The sequence below is a fragment of the Capricornis sumatraensis genome, chromosome 13, assembly GCF_032405125.1.
Source record: "Capricornis sumatraensis isolate serow.1 chromosome 13, serow.2, whole genome shotgun sequence".
Lineage (NCBI taxonomy): Eukaryota > Metazoa > Chordata > Mammalia > Artiodactyla > Bovidae > Capricornis > Capricornis sumatraensis.
In genome coordinates, this window is record NC_091081.1 from 79,455,474 (window position 1) to 79,469,706 (window position 14,233).

Consider the following 14,233-nt stretch of genomic DNA (forward strand, 5'->3'; position numbering starts at 1 on the left):
CTCGCTAAGGCTCAGCTTTTCTCTTCAAGGACATTTCCAATCATCTGCTCTCTACTTCTTGGTGCTTATTCGTATGCCAACCACGTGAGTTGAATTGTGTCCCCCAAAAGATATGTTAAAGTTCTAACTGCTGGTAACTGGGAATGTGAGCTTATTTGGAAATAATCTCTGATGATGCAATTAATATAGAAGGAAAGATCAAGTCCTACTGAAATAGGAAGGCCCTTAATCCGATATGACTGTGGTCTTCATAAGAAGAGAAGAAACAGACACACAGAGAGACATAGAGAGACTCCCACGTGATGATGAAGGCAGAGATTATAGTGATGAGGCAATAAGCCAAGGGATGTCAAGGATTTCTGGACTATCATGAAGCTAAGAAGAAGGCAGGGAACAGATGCTTCCCTAGAAACTTCAGAGATCATGACACTACAGACACACTGGCTTTAGACTTTTGGCCTCCAGACCTGTGAGAGAACACATTTCTGTTGTCAGTGGCTTTTTGTTACAGCAGCCTTAAGAAACTAATACGTCAACCACGATTGATTATTAATTGTTTTGTTTGTCTTTTTTTTTTTAATGAGATGGTAGACTCCATGAAGCCCAGGTCCTTATACTACACGCTTTTCATTCATCCCAAAACCCCAAGTGCCTAGCTCACTTTTACAATAGAAACCAAGCCCTTAATTGGAATCGCAGTTGCTATCAGTGTTCAAGAGCACAAAGTTAAGCCTACTGAACAGGTGGCAAATGGGTGCTAAAACCTGTCGCCTGCTAATTGCCAAATGGATGAAGCCTCTGGAGTGTATTTGTTCTAAAGCAAATCACTGTATATTTTATTTCATAATTGTTTTCTAATGATTTCTATGTTGCCTATTAACCTAAAATATTTTACTTGAGGGGCACAGCTAACAAGCATGAAAATGGGACAACAAAATGGAAAACGTTGGAGAAAAAAGAAGGATAAGGAAAGGTCTACTTTCAGCCATGAGTTAATTATTGCAATTGAGGGCTAAATACTGCTCTGGGCTTACTGGCAGCCAAGGAAAGAATGGTTTTAAGGTAGGTGGTGGAGAAAAGGGAAAACATGAAAAGTAAAATTTTCTCTTAACCTAAAACTAGAGTAAGTCCCCTACATTCAAAAAAGAGTGCATATGTAGGTTCAATTTGTTCGAAAGTCCAACAAATTTAGCCTAGGGACCCAAGTAACACGATCAGCTATATAGCGCTGTACTGTGATAGGCTTATAATACTTTTCACACAAATGATACATAACAAACAACACAAAAATAAAGAAAACAGTTTTAATCTTATAGTACACACCTTGGAAAATACAGTAGTGCCATACAACAGCTGGTATATAGGGGTTACTGGCATCAAGTGAACAGGAAAGAAAAGTTACTGCCTGGAGAGGGGGAAAAGGGAGGAGAGAGTAGGGCTGAAGGACTGTCAGCAAAGGAGATGGAGGGTCAGCTGCAATTTCACTCATGCCTGGTGTTGATGAAATGCACGTTAGCATCTTTCAAAGTTCACAAAGTGAAAGCTCATACATAAGGGACTTACTGAATTAGAATTTTTTTAAAGAATCCTCAATGTGACCTTTTATGTGAACTCAATACATATTCAAAAATGAAGTTGTTAGTTTCTTTGATAACTATTTTGCAGAAGACGTTGACATTCATTTTGTGAATGAACGTTTTCTATGTAACTCCTGAAAGAACATGGGGGATCTTTATAAGCTTAGTCATTCCTTCAGCTCACCAGAATTTTAAAATTTTAAAATATGTGAGGTGTTATCAGATTAGGAAAGTGAAAATGAAAGTGAAAGTCACTCGTCTGACTCTTTGTGACTCCATGGGCTACACAGTCCATGGAATTCTCCAGGCCAGAACACTGGAGTGGGGAGCCTTTCCCTCCTCCAGGGGATCTTCCCAACCCAGGGATCAAACCCAGGCCTCCCGCATTGCAGGCGAATTCTTTACCAGCTGAGCCACAAGGGCAGCTCCTTGTTGTCAGGCTGCTGTGATCTAAATACAGTCCTTTTATATTTATTATAATATCTATTACATGAGTTGTATGGTCTCTAACTGTTACAGGACCACAGGGAACAAGATGAAGCTTGTTTTAAAAGATGTTTGAGACATGATTGACCGTGCCGGGGAAGGAAATATAAAGGTGATTTGATGGTGCTGCCAGAGAGGAAAGAAGCAAGGTTCTTGAGAAGTTGCATGGGGATAGATTCCAATGCATGTCTCCGGGACAACTTCGTAGCTGTTGGTGCACATTGGTTGGTGGAATGGGAGATGAAAGGAGTCACTATTTGTTTCTCTTTTCTCTGTGAATGTGAAATATAGCCATTGGCCAAAAGTGGGAGGTACAAAGAATGTTGGAGATTTGGTAAGGGATAATGCATGGTAGCTCAGCTGGTAAAGAATCAGCCTGCAATGCAGGAGACTCTGGTTTGATTCCTGGGTTGGGAAGAGCCCCTGGAGAAGGGAAAGGCTACACACTCCAGTATTTTGGCCTGGAGAATTCCTTGGACTGTATAGTCCATGGGGTCGCAAAGAGTCAGACAGGACTGAGTGACTTTCACTTTTACCTCTTTTATGAAAGAAATATTGTGGTTGACTGTATCATTCCTGCCATGACTGAAGTCATGGTCCACATGCTATTCACCTAAGGCTCTTCTTAGCTGTTTCAGTATTTGTAGTCCTTACCACCTTGTGTTGTAGTTATATTTATTTGTCCCCCAGGTTCCCTCATACTGGACTTGCCTGGTGGCTCAGAGGGTAAAGCATCTGCCTTCAATGCCAGAGACCAGGGTCCAATGCCTGGGTCGGGAAGATCTCCTGGTGAAGGAAATGGCAACCTGGTCCAGTGTTCTTGCCTGGAAAATCCAATAGACGGAGGAGCCTGGTAGGCTATGGTCCATGGGGTCACAAAGAGTTGGACATGACAGGGCGATTTCACTTTCATTTTCCCTCTTACTACTTCCTCAGCCAGAAACTGGGTTCAGGATTAGAACAGAGTACAGCTCAGTGTTCTCTCCAGATAATTTTTTCTTTTTTTTTCGCTCAGTATCAGCTCAGTTCAGTCACTCAGTCATGTCTGACTCTTTGGGACCCCATGAACCACAGCACATCAGGCCTCCTTGTCCATCATCAGCTCCTGGAGTTCACACAAATCCATGTCCATTGAGTCGGTGATGCCATCCAAACATCACATCCTCTGTCGTCCCCTTCTACTCCTGCTCTCAATCTTTCCCAGCATCAGGGTCTTTTCAAATGAGTCAGCTCTTCACATCAGGTGGAAAAAGTATTGGAGTTTCAGCTTCAACATCAGTCCTTTCAATGGACACCCAGGATTGATCTCCTTTAGTATGGACTGGTTGGATCTCCTCGCAGTCCAGAGGACTCTCAAGAGTCTCCTCCAACACCACAGTTCAAAAGCATCAATTCTTCGGCACTCAGCTTTTTTTATAGTCCAACTCTCACATCCATACATGACCACTGGAATAACCATTGCCTTGACTAGACAGACCTTTGTTGGCAAAGTAATGTCTCTGCTTTTTAATATGCTAATTAGGTTGGTCATAACTTTCCTTCCAAGGAGCAAGCGTCTTTTAATTCCATGGCTGCAATCACCATCTGCAGTGATTTGGAGCCCAGAAAAATAAAGTCAGCCTTTGTTTCCACTGTTTCCCATCTATCTGCCATGAAGTGATGGGACCAGATGCCATGATCTTTGTTTTCTGAATGTTGAGCTTTAAGCCAACTTTTTCACTCTCCTCTTTCACTTTCATCAAGAGGCTTTTAAGCTCCTCTTCACTTGCTGCTATAAGGGTGGTGTCATCTGCATATCTGAGATTATTGATATTTCTCCCAGCAATCTTGATTCCAGCTTGTGCTTCCTCCAGCCCAGTGTTTCTCATAATGTACTCTGCATAGAAGTTCAATAAGCAGGGTGACAATATACAGCCTGAACGTACTCCTTTTCCTATTTGGAACCAGTCTGTTATTCCATGTCTGGTTCTAACTGTTGCTTCCTGACCTGCATATAGGTTTCTCGAGAGGCCGATTAGGTGGTCTGGTATTCCCATCTCTTTCAGAATTTTCCACAGTTAATTGTGATCCACACAGTCAAAGGCTTTGGTATAGTCAAGAAAGTAGAAATAGATATTTTTCTGGAACTCTCTTCCTTTTTCGATGATCCAGTGGATGTTGGCAATTTGATCTCTGGTTCTTATGCCTTTTCTAAAACCAGCTTGAATATCTGGAAGTTTACGGTTCATGTATTGCTCAAGCCTGGCCTGGAGAATTTTGAGCATTACTTTACTAGCATGTGAGATGAGTGCAATTGTGCAGTAGTTTGAGCATTCTTTGGCATTACCTTTCTTTGGGATTGGAATGAAAACTGACCTTTTCCAGTCCTGTGGCCATTGCTGAATTTTCCAACTTTGTTGGCATATTGAGTGCAGCACTTTCACAGCATCATCTTTTAGGATTTGACATAGCTCAACTGGAATTCCATCACCTCCACTAGCTTTGTTCATAGTGATGCTTCCTAAGGCCCACTTGACTTCACATTCCAGGATGTCTGGCTCTAGATGAGTGATCACACCATCGTGATTATCTGGGTCATGAAGATCTTTTTTGTACAGTTTTTCTGTGTATTCTTGCCACCTCTTCTTAATATCTTCTGCTTCTGTTAGGTCCAGACCATTTCTGTCCTTTATTGAGCCCATTTTTGCATGAAATGTTCCCTTGGGATCTCTAATTTTCTTGAAGAGATCTCTAGTCTTTCTCATTCTGTTGTTTTCCTCTATTTCTTCGTATAGATCGCTGAGGAAGGCTTTTTTATCTCTCCTTGCTATTCTTTGGAACTCTGCATCCAAATGGATATATCTTTCCTTTTTTCCTTTGCTTTTCACTTCCCTTCTTTTCACAGCTATTTGTAAGGCCTCCCCAGACAGCCCTTTTGCTTTTTTGCGTTTCTTTTTCTTGCAGATCCTCTTGATTCCTGTCTCCTGTACAATGTCACTTACCTCCATCCGTAGTTTATCAGGCACTCTACTCAGTATTCTCCCCATATATTTTGTTTCTTCCCTCCCCCCGATCCACCCCCCTCAACTTTGCCACTATTTTTGCCACACCTGTGTGATCTTATTTCCATTACTAGGAATACAACTGATGGGATCTTAGACTAGGAATAGAACCTAGGCCCTTAGCTGGAAAATTGCTGAGTCCTAGCCAATGAACCACCCTGGAATTCCTTCTCCACAGATATTTTGAATGAGCTCTTGTTACACATGTATGAAAAGGTCCTCCATTAACAGAGATGATACCTGCTTCAGGTAGACTTTAAGACACAAATGATTCTTTTCAACCAAGTCTAAAAGTCCCTGCTCAAGGATGGAAGTAAATACAAGCTAATTATTAAATGATCAATAATACTGTCATCTAGATTAAAGATTTAAGTATAATTCCTTCTTAAAACAATCCCACAAGTTGTTTTAAAATAATTGTAGCAATACTTGTATATAAACATATATTTACCTTGAACATTCAGCAAGTTAGTCATAGAGAAATTACTTACAAGGATGAAATATACCCAGTTCAGACTTTGTAGGGATAAAGTCTTAGCAAAGCCAGCACCTCTTAGCACTTAAGTCAGTGAGATGATGCTTAGAGTGAAATCGGTTCAGATATATATTACTTTATTCTAGACCTCTGTGGATTCCATATACTCTTGATAGACTGCATTTTTTCCCCCAAGCTATATCCATATTTGGAGAAATAAATTATTATACTTTTCAACTAATCCTTTAACAACTGAAATCACTGTGGGTAGCTGACACTTAGATGCCCTTAAAATTACTTTGTCTGAATGTTGTCTGTGAAACCATAGCTATATGCATGAAAAAAATTTTTAAGCTGGTTCTGTCATAAAAATTCTCTTTAGGTCCTGCTCTTTTCACACCAGGAAATTTTTTTTTTTTTTTAGCTATTAAAAATATGTCCCAATCACTTTCTAGATTAGAAGAAAAAATAAAACATTTGTCTTTTGGGGTTTAGAATTGTATGTTTATATTTTAAAAGATCCAACTTAAGTATAGGCTTCTTTCTCTCCTCCTCTTCCCTCCTTCCCTTCCTTCTTTCTTTCCTTCCTCCATATCTTTCTTTCATTAATCAAGGGTCTACTACGCACCAGAAACTGGGGATATAAAAACAAAATACATGAAACTGACACTTCATGGGGAGAGAAATATACACCAGTGAATAAAACACAGAGTAATATGTGTCACAAGAGAGAAATAGATAAAGTTTTCCAAGAGAACAGCAGGTGAAGGAATTCACAATTTCTAAATTAAGGTTAAAGAGCTGAAAAAGTCTTCAGGGAGAAAGTGACATCTGTGTTGGACCAGCTGACAAATATGTAGAAGACTAGATTAAGGCAATTGATGTCAGTTTAATGAATCCTAAGGGAAATTTTGATGGGATACAGTTGATTATTTAAAAGTCTGTTAATTCCTAAATATGTGATGTTTTTGAAAATATTTTATTGTTATTAATTTCTAATACAATTCCACTATGGTTAGAGATTTGGAAATTTATTAAAACTTACTTAATGGCCCAGCATTACTCCTTGGAAGAAAAGTTGTGACCAACCTAGATAGTATATTCAAAAGCAGAGACATTTGCTGACTAAGGTCCGTCTAGTCAAGGCTATGGTTTTTCCTGTGGTCATGTATGGATGTGAGAGTTGGACTGTGAAGAAGGCTGAGCACTGAAGAATTGATGCATTTGAACTGTGGTGTTGGAGAAGACTCTTGAGGGTCCCTTGGACTGCAAGGAGATCCAACCAGTCCATTCTGAAGGAGATCAGCCCTGGGATTTCTTTGGAAGGAATGATGCTAAAGCTCCAGTACTTTGGACACCTCATGCGAAGAGTTGACTCATTGGAAAAGACTCTGATGCTGGGAGGGATTGGGGGCAGGAGGAGAAGGGGATGACAGAGGATGAGATGGCTGGATGGCATCACCGACTCGATGGACGTGAGTCTGAGTGAGCTCCGGGAGATGGTGATGGACAGGGAGGCCTGGCGTGCTGCAATTCATGGGGTCGCAAAGAGTCGGACACGACTGAGCGACTGAACTGAACTGAACTGAACTGAACTGAATGGCTCAGCATATGGTCTATTTTGGTGAAAGTATATGCTCACTTGTAAATGATACATAGTATGAAGTTGTTGAATGTATTGTTCTATATGCAATCTAAAAATGGCAAATATATAGAAATAGAGAGAAGGACAGTGGTTACCAGGGGCAAGGAGGTGGGAAAATGTGGAGACCAAAGGGTACAAGGCTGCAGTTATGTAAGATTATTACCTGTAGAAATTTAAAGTACAGCGTTATGACTATAGCTAAGAGTACTGCATTGAATACTGGAAATTTGCCAAGTCGATTTCAGGTGTTCTCATCACACACACACACACACACACACACACACACACACACACGGTAAGTATGTGAAGTGATATGTTGATTCATTTGACTGTAGTAATCATTTCAATATATATATGCATATATGTACATCAAATCATCATGTTGTATGCCTTAAATATATGCAATTTTATTTAAAAAATAAAAACAAAATTAAAGAAAAGGTTTAGGGAAAAAAAATCAATTAAGTCATTGTGGTTGACAGTGAATTTTTAGGTCTTTAAATTCATTCTTGATACTTTTTCTCATTTATCAATTGCTCACACAGGTGTTATTTAAAATCTTCATCCATGATTTTTATTTATTTCTTCCTTTAATTATCTGGAAAACTTTACCTCATGTATTTTGAAGCTTTGCTATTACACATATGCTTATAATTGTTATATCTTCCAGAGGAATTTATCCTTTTGTCATGTCGGAATATCTCTCTTACCTCTGATAGTACTCTCTGTCTTGAAATTTATTTTATCTCACATTCATATGCTCATGGAATAATTCTCATGCTTAGTGTTTGCATAATGTGTATTTTCACCCTTTTACTTTCCAGCTATTTGTATCTTTATATTTAAAGTGTATCTGTTATAGGCAGCATATGGTGGAGTATTGCTCTTCCGTTCTGTTAATCTCTGACATTTAAGGGCTTAGTCATTTAACATTTACTATATGTTTGGATTTATGCCTAATGTTTTGCTGTTGTTTTTGGTTTCCATCCACTTCTTGTTCCTCTTTTCTTCTTTTCTGGATATCTTTGGTGTTAAATAATTATTTTAAAACTTAAATTTGTCTATTAGCTTTTTATAACACTATACCTCTTTGCATGATTTTTAGCAATTGCAATAGAGATTACAATAATCTTTTAAAATTTTAACAGGATTTTAGAATCAACATTGTATTACTTAATGCCCAATGATGTAAGTCTATCTTTCACATAATCTTTTTTGCTGTGTTTGACTTATTTATTACATTAATGTATATTATAAATACAATTAAGTGTTTTTTAAGTAACCTACAATTTTAAAGATATTGAGAAGAAATTTTTCTTTAATATTTACCATATTTTTATCATTATTTTTATTTTTTCTGAAAATGTAACTTTCCTTCATTTCACTTAAACCTGAACAACTTCATTTTACAATTGGTTGTAGTACAGGTCTGATGATAATGAATTCTCTTAACCCTGATTTACATGCAAATTTCTCTATGTTTAAATTTATGACAGATATTTTTGCTGTGCATAGAATTTGGGGTTTTGGTTTCCCCTCTACTCCATCTACCACCTTGAAGATATTATTCCACTGTGCTTTGACTTTCTATAATGAGAAGACTATTGATTCCTATTTTTTTCTATATTATTGTTTTTCTGGCAACACATTTTTGTTTTCAAGTTTTTCCCTTTATCTTGATTTTCAGCAGTTTGCCGTGTCTAAGATATAATGTAGCTCTCTTTGTATTTATGCATTTAGTTTGCTTGAGATTCACTCAGCTTCTTGAATTTGTAATTTATGTCTTTCATCATATTTAGAAAATTATGGCTATTATTTTTCTAAGATTCACTCATTTTCTCTCCTCTGTTTCTGGGATTTTGATCATTCTTTGATATTAATCAACAGGTACTGAGGGTCTGTTAATTTTTTTCTTTTTCTTTTCCTATTGTTAGAAAATTTCTATTGATGTATCTCCAAGATCACTGATTTTTTTTGCCATCACCAATGCATCATTTTTTAAATTGTATTTTCAGTTCTCGAACTTACATTTAAGTATTTTTCAAATGTCTTTATTGAGGTACAGTTTACATCACTTCATGGGAAATAGATGAGGAAACAGTGGAAACAGTGTCAGACTTTATTTTTTTGAGCTCCAAAATCACTGCAGATGGTGACTGCAGCCATGAAATTAAAAGACGCTTACTCCTTGGAAGAAAAGTTATGACCAATCTAGATAGCATATTGAAAAGCAGAGACATTACTTTGCCAATAAAGGTCCGTCTAGTCAAGGCTATGGTTTTTCCAGTGGTCATGTATGGATGTGAGAGTTGGACTGTGAAGAAAGCTGAGTGCCGAAGAATTGATGCTTTTGAACTGTGGTGTTGGAGAGGACTCTTGAGAGTCCCTTGGACTGCAAGGAGATCCAACCAGTCCATTCTGAAGGAGATCAGCCCTGGGATTTCTTTAGAGGGAATGATGGTAAAGCTGAAACTCCAGTACTTTGGCCACCTCATGTGAAGAGTTGACTCATTGGAAAAGACTCTGATGCTGGGAGGGATTGGGGGCAGGAGGAGAAGGGGACAACAGAGGATGAGATGGCTGGATGGCATCACTGACTCGATGGACGTGAGTTTGAGTGAACTCCGGGAGTTGGTGATGGACAGGGAGGCCTGGTGTGCTGTGGTTCATGGGGTTGCAAAGAGTCGGACACGACTGAGTGACTGAACTGAACTTACTGAACTGAACTTACATCTAATAGAAGTCATTCTTTTTAACTATACAAGGTAACTCTACAAGCTAAGGGTCTTCTCTTTTGGCTCAGCTGGTAGGGTTCTATCCCTGGGTGGAAGATCTCCTGGAAAAGGGAAAGGCTACCCACTCCAATATTCTGGCCTGGAGAATTCCTTGGACTGTATAGTCCATGGGGTCACAAACAGTTGCACACAGCTGAGTGAATTTCACTTTCACTCTCATACAAGGTAATGAATTTTAATAAGTTTACAGAGTTATGCAACTATCATTACAAATTAACTTTATAACATTTTCATCCCCAAAGCAACCCGATTTTTTCCATTCTTCTAGATGTTTGTTCTATTCTTCTAGATATATATTCATATGCCAGTATCTTACCCTCTTAATTGTAGTAAGTCTTCCAAGTTTATTTTTCTTTTTTCATTCTTTTCAATAGTTAAAAATAGTTTCTATCCCTCTGTTAAGATTTTTTTACTTGTTTATCATAGCTATATTTATATATGTTCCTAATAATTGTAATAGTTGCTTTATAACTCCTACCTGTAATTCCAGAATCTCAGGGTTTATCTCCACAATTACCTCTTCTCCTGAGACTTGGTCATCTTTTCCATTTTTTCATATGTCGACTAATCTCCTATGGTCTGGGCATTGTTCATGCAGAATTGTAAAAACCCTGAGTTCTTTTATATCCTTCAATTTTATCATCCAAATAAATGTAAAAATGATGACAGAAGTAGAAATTCCCTCTTTGAATCTCCTAATAAATAATTGATTCAGGTACCAATCATCAATGGAGAAAATATCTATTACAGTAGGATTTGTTGTTGTTTTAGTCACTAAGTCATGTCTGATTCTTTTGTGACCCCATGGACTATAGCCCATCAGTTTCCTCTGTCCATGGGATTTTTTCAGACAAGAATACTGGAGTGGGTTGCCATTTCCTTCTCCAGCAGATCTTCCTGACCCGGGGATCAAACCCACATCTCTTGTGTCTCCTGCATTGGCAGGTGGTTCCTTTACTTCTGAGTCACCTGGGAAGCCCAGTAGGATAGTTGCATAGAACCTATATACAGAGTCACAATGACTTGCTAATTACAAAGTGAAAAATGTAGTTTACCGAAATAATCTTAATCCCTAACTCAAATGATCAAACGATTGCTGTATCTAGGTTGTGGGTGTATTAGTGCTCACTGTATTATTTTCTCAACTTTATATTCAAAATTTTTAATAATAAACTATTAAAGGAAAGATGTCTTTTCAGCACTTGCTCACCCAAGAGCTATTTAACTTCTAGGTAAGAACTGATCCCAACACACTTTTGATGATTTGACTCCTACCAAGGCTTTGTTATTTCCTTTTCATTTGGAATTAATGCAAGGCAATTTCCGTAGCAGCATCTGCCTGTATCTTTATCCAGATAAAATAGCAGATGTAGAAAAAAAAAAATGAGACTAGGAGAGAGATGCTTCTACTGTCTTTAGAATCTTTCATCATAGTTGATAGACCTGATCTGATTTCCCAGATGTGGATCTAAGCAGCCTGTCTTGCTGCCTGGTGCATCTTTGACCTGATAGTGCAGAGTTCAAGCCTATGCTGACCCAAGGGCATACAGCATTATTCCAACTCAGCATTTTGAAGAGAGCTCCTTTTGAGGGTATTCTGTCACTGATTCCATCTTTCTATTGCCCAGGAAGGTCCTCCCTGCACCACCTCCATCCTTTTATCTCTGAAATAAAAGCTGTTGAATAGTTCAATCAGCTTCATTAGGTGGCTGGTGTCAAGTGCTATTATAATCTCTGATGTGATTTGATGATATTCCATCACTTTGTTATTTTCCAGCTCCTAATTGCACCCTATACTTTTGACATCTCTATTGGACTGATGTTAATGTCAAGTTGTCCTGATTCATGTAGTCTATTGAAATCTGGTACTGAGGCAGCTGAAAAAAATGAATCGGTTGAGGACTTTTTGAAGTGCTTGCCTACAATCCTTTTTTTTTTTTTTTTTTGACTTCTGTAGCACCTAGAAGTAGCTTTATTTTTGAGAAAAGAATAAAGGCTTATGAGTTTGAAATTTCTCATGATGTTAAAAGTGCACCAACTAATGTTCAAATTAGAAAGGGAAAAAGCTTGAGAAGTAGTATAATAATACTTATAGTAAGTTTTGAACAAGTTGAAATAACTCAAAAATTTTTACACACACACATATCCACATCCTGAAGATGCAAAGAAGTTCAAAAAAGAAAGTAAAATTTTACCATAAATAACTACCCCCTCATTTGTTACCTTATTGTTGTACAACTTCAGATACTTTTTTGCATACAAATATCTATTTTTTTATAAAGAAAATGCAGTAAGACAATAGACATTTATTTTATAACCTGGTTTATGTACATTATATACCATTGGCTTTTTTTCCTGACAGCAAATATAAATGTTTATGATTTTTGTGGCCTTGTAGTGTTCCACTCTTTAGTAATTAAACTAATTCCCTACTTCTGAACACTTGTCTTAATTGAAAAAAATTTCCTTGAGGTCATCATGTGTCCAAAAACCCACTATTCCCCATGTAAGCCAAGCCCCCTAGCAGTCATATCTGTAGCCTTACTTTGTAAAACTCCAGCCTATTGCCTCCCAATTTGAGAAACTTGAATAATAATGGAAAGTGGTCCTTATTATCCATAGATTCTTGGGATTCTTACTATGGTTGTAATTGTTGGGAATCTATAAGAGAGGGATGTGGCAATCATCTATTTCCCAGTCTCACTTCCTTACAGAACATTTTAAGGACATAATGTTCCATGGAAAGCACTTTAAGACACAGTGTTCTGATCCCATGCAATCACTGACTTTGATCTATTTCTACTGGGGTATTTTGCTATCAATTTAAGGTCAGGCTTCTTTTTCCCCAAGAGATTTAGAATTTTTATATTCATTAACTAATGAAAAAGTTCAAGTTCAGTTAAGGAGACATTTACTGAGTATTTACTACATGCCAGGCATTGTGTAAAGATAAAGATACCCATAAAAGCCAAGTCAATGAGCTCCTTTATCACTGCACCCAAAGAATAATGAATAATTTTAGTGGACATTTATTGCTTCGCTGTCCCAATTCTGGCCAATCCAAAAGTCATCCAAGCTAGGCAGAGACTCACTTTGAGCCTGTCACATGTAATCTGGGGCTGTCCTCATTGCTAGGAAAGAAGTATCCACTCTTTCCTATGGATTTGAACTTGGGAGAAGCTGATTATGGGGCTGCTGGCAGCTGTTTCTGTCACAAGTCAAGGTCTGAAGATAAAGTCAAATGAATAAATGTTAAGCCAAAAGACAGAGCACAGGTCCCCATAAGCTGGATCCGACTGTTTTTGATCCACCTGAAGTTTAGTTGTGCTCAGCCACTTCAGTCGTGTCCAACTCTTTGTGACCCTCTGGACTGTAACCCAGCAGGCTCCTCTGTCCATGGGATCCTCCAAGCAAGAATACTGGAGTGGGTTGCCATGCCCTCCTCCAGGGGATCTTCCCAACCCAGGGATCAAACCTGCCTGTCTTATCTCTTCTGCATTGGGAAGTGGGATCGTTACCACTAGGGCTGCCTGGGAAGCATGAGCCAATTTGGGTTGGGTTTTCTGTGACTTATATCCAAAAGGTTCCTCACTAATACAGCATTGTGTTTCTTCCCTTGTGGAGAATCACTCAAAATACATTAGGAAATTTTGCTGGCTGAGGATGAATACAATTTGATATAAAATGAATTCCTTTTTGATGATTTAGAAAAACATACAGTGAATTCTAAAAATTGTCTTTTAACTAAACCTTTGATCTCAGCTTGTTTTCTTATGACTGACCTATTTTTCCTAAAAGTAGAAGCACAGTGAACCATGACTAATTGAAGGTTTAGTTTTAATTGATAAAGGGCTCCTTATCTATGACCATCCCAGCAAATTATCAAATAACCTAGATAAGTTTAGTTATAGCGTCTCTGAAATGGAGGTAATTATTGTTACTTGGGCTTCCCCACTGGCTCAGTGGTAAAGAATCTCCTGCCAGTGCAGGAGATGCAGGAGGCATGGGTTTGATCCCTGGGTTGACAAGAATCTCTGGAGGAGGAAATGCCAACCCACTCCAGTATTCTTTCTTGGAAAACCCCATGGACAGGGGAGCCTGGTGGGCTACAGTCCCTGAAGTGGAAGAGAGTCAGACAGGACTGAGGGACTACCATGCATTTTCACTTAATCTCAGCTACAGATCCAGCTACAGATCCTTAATCTCATCTAAAC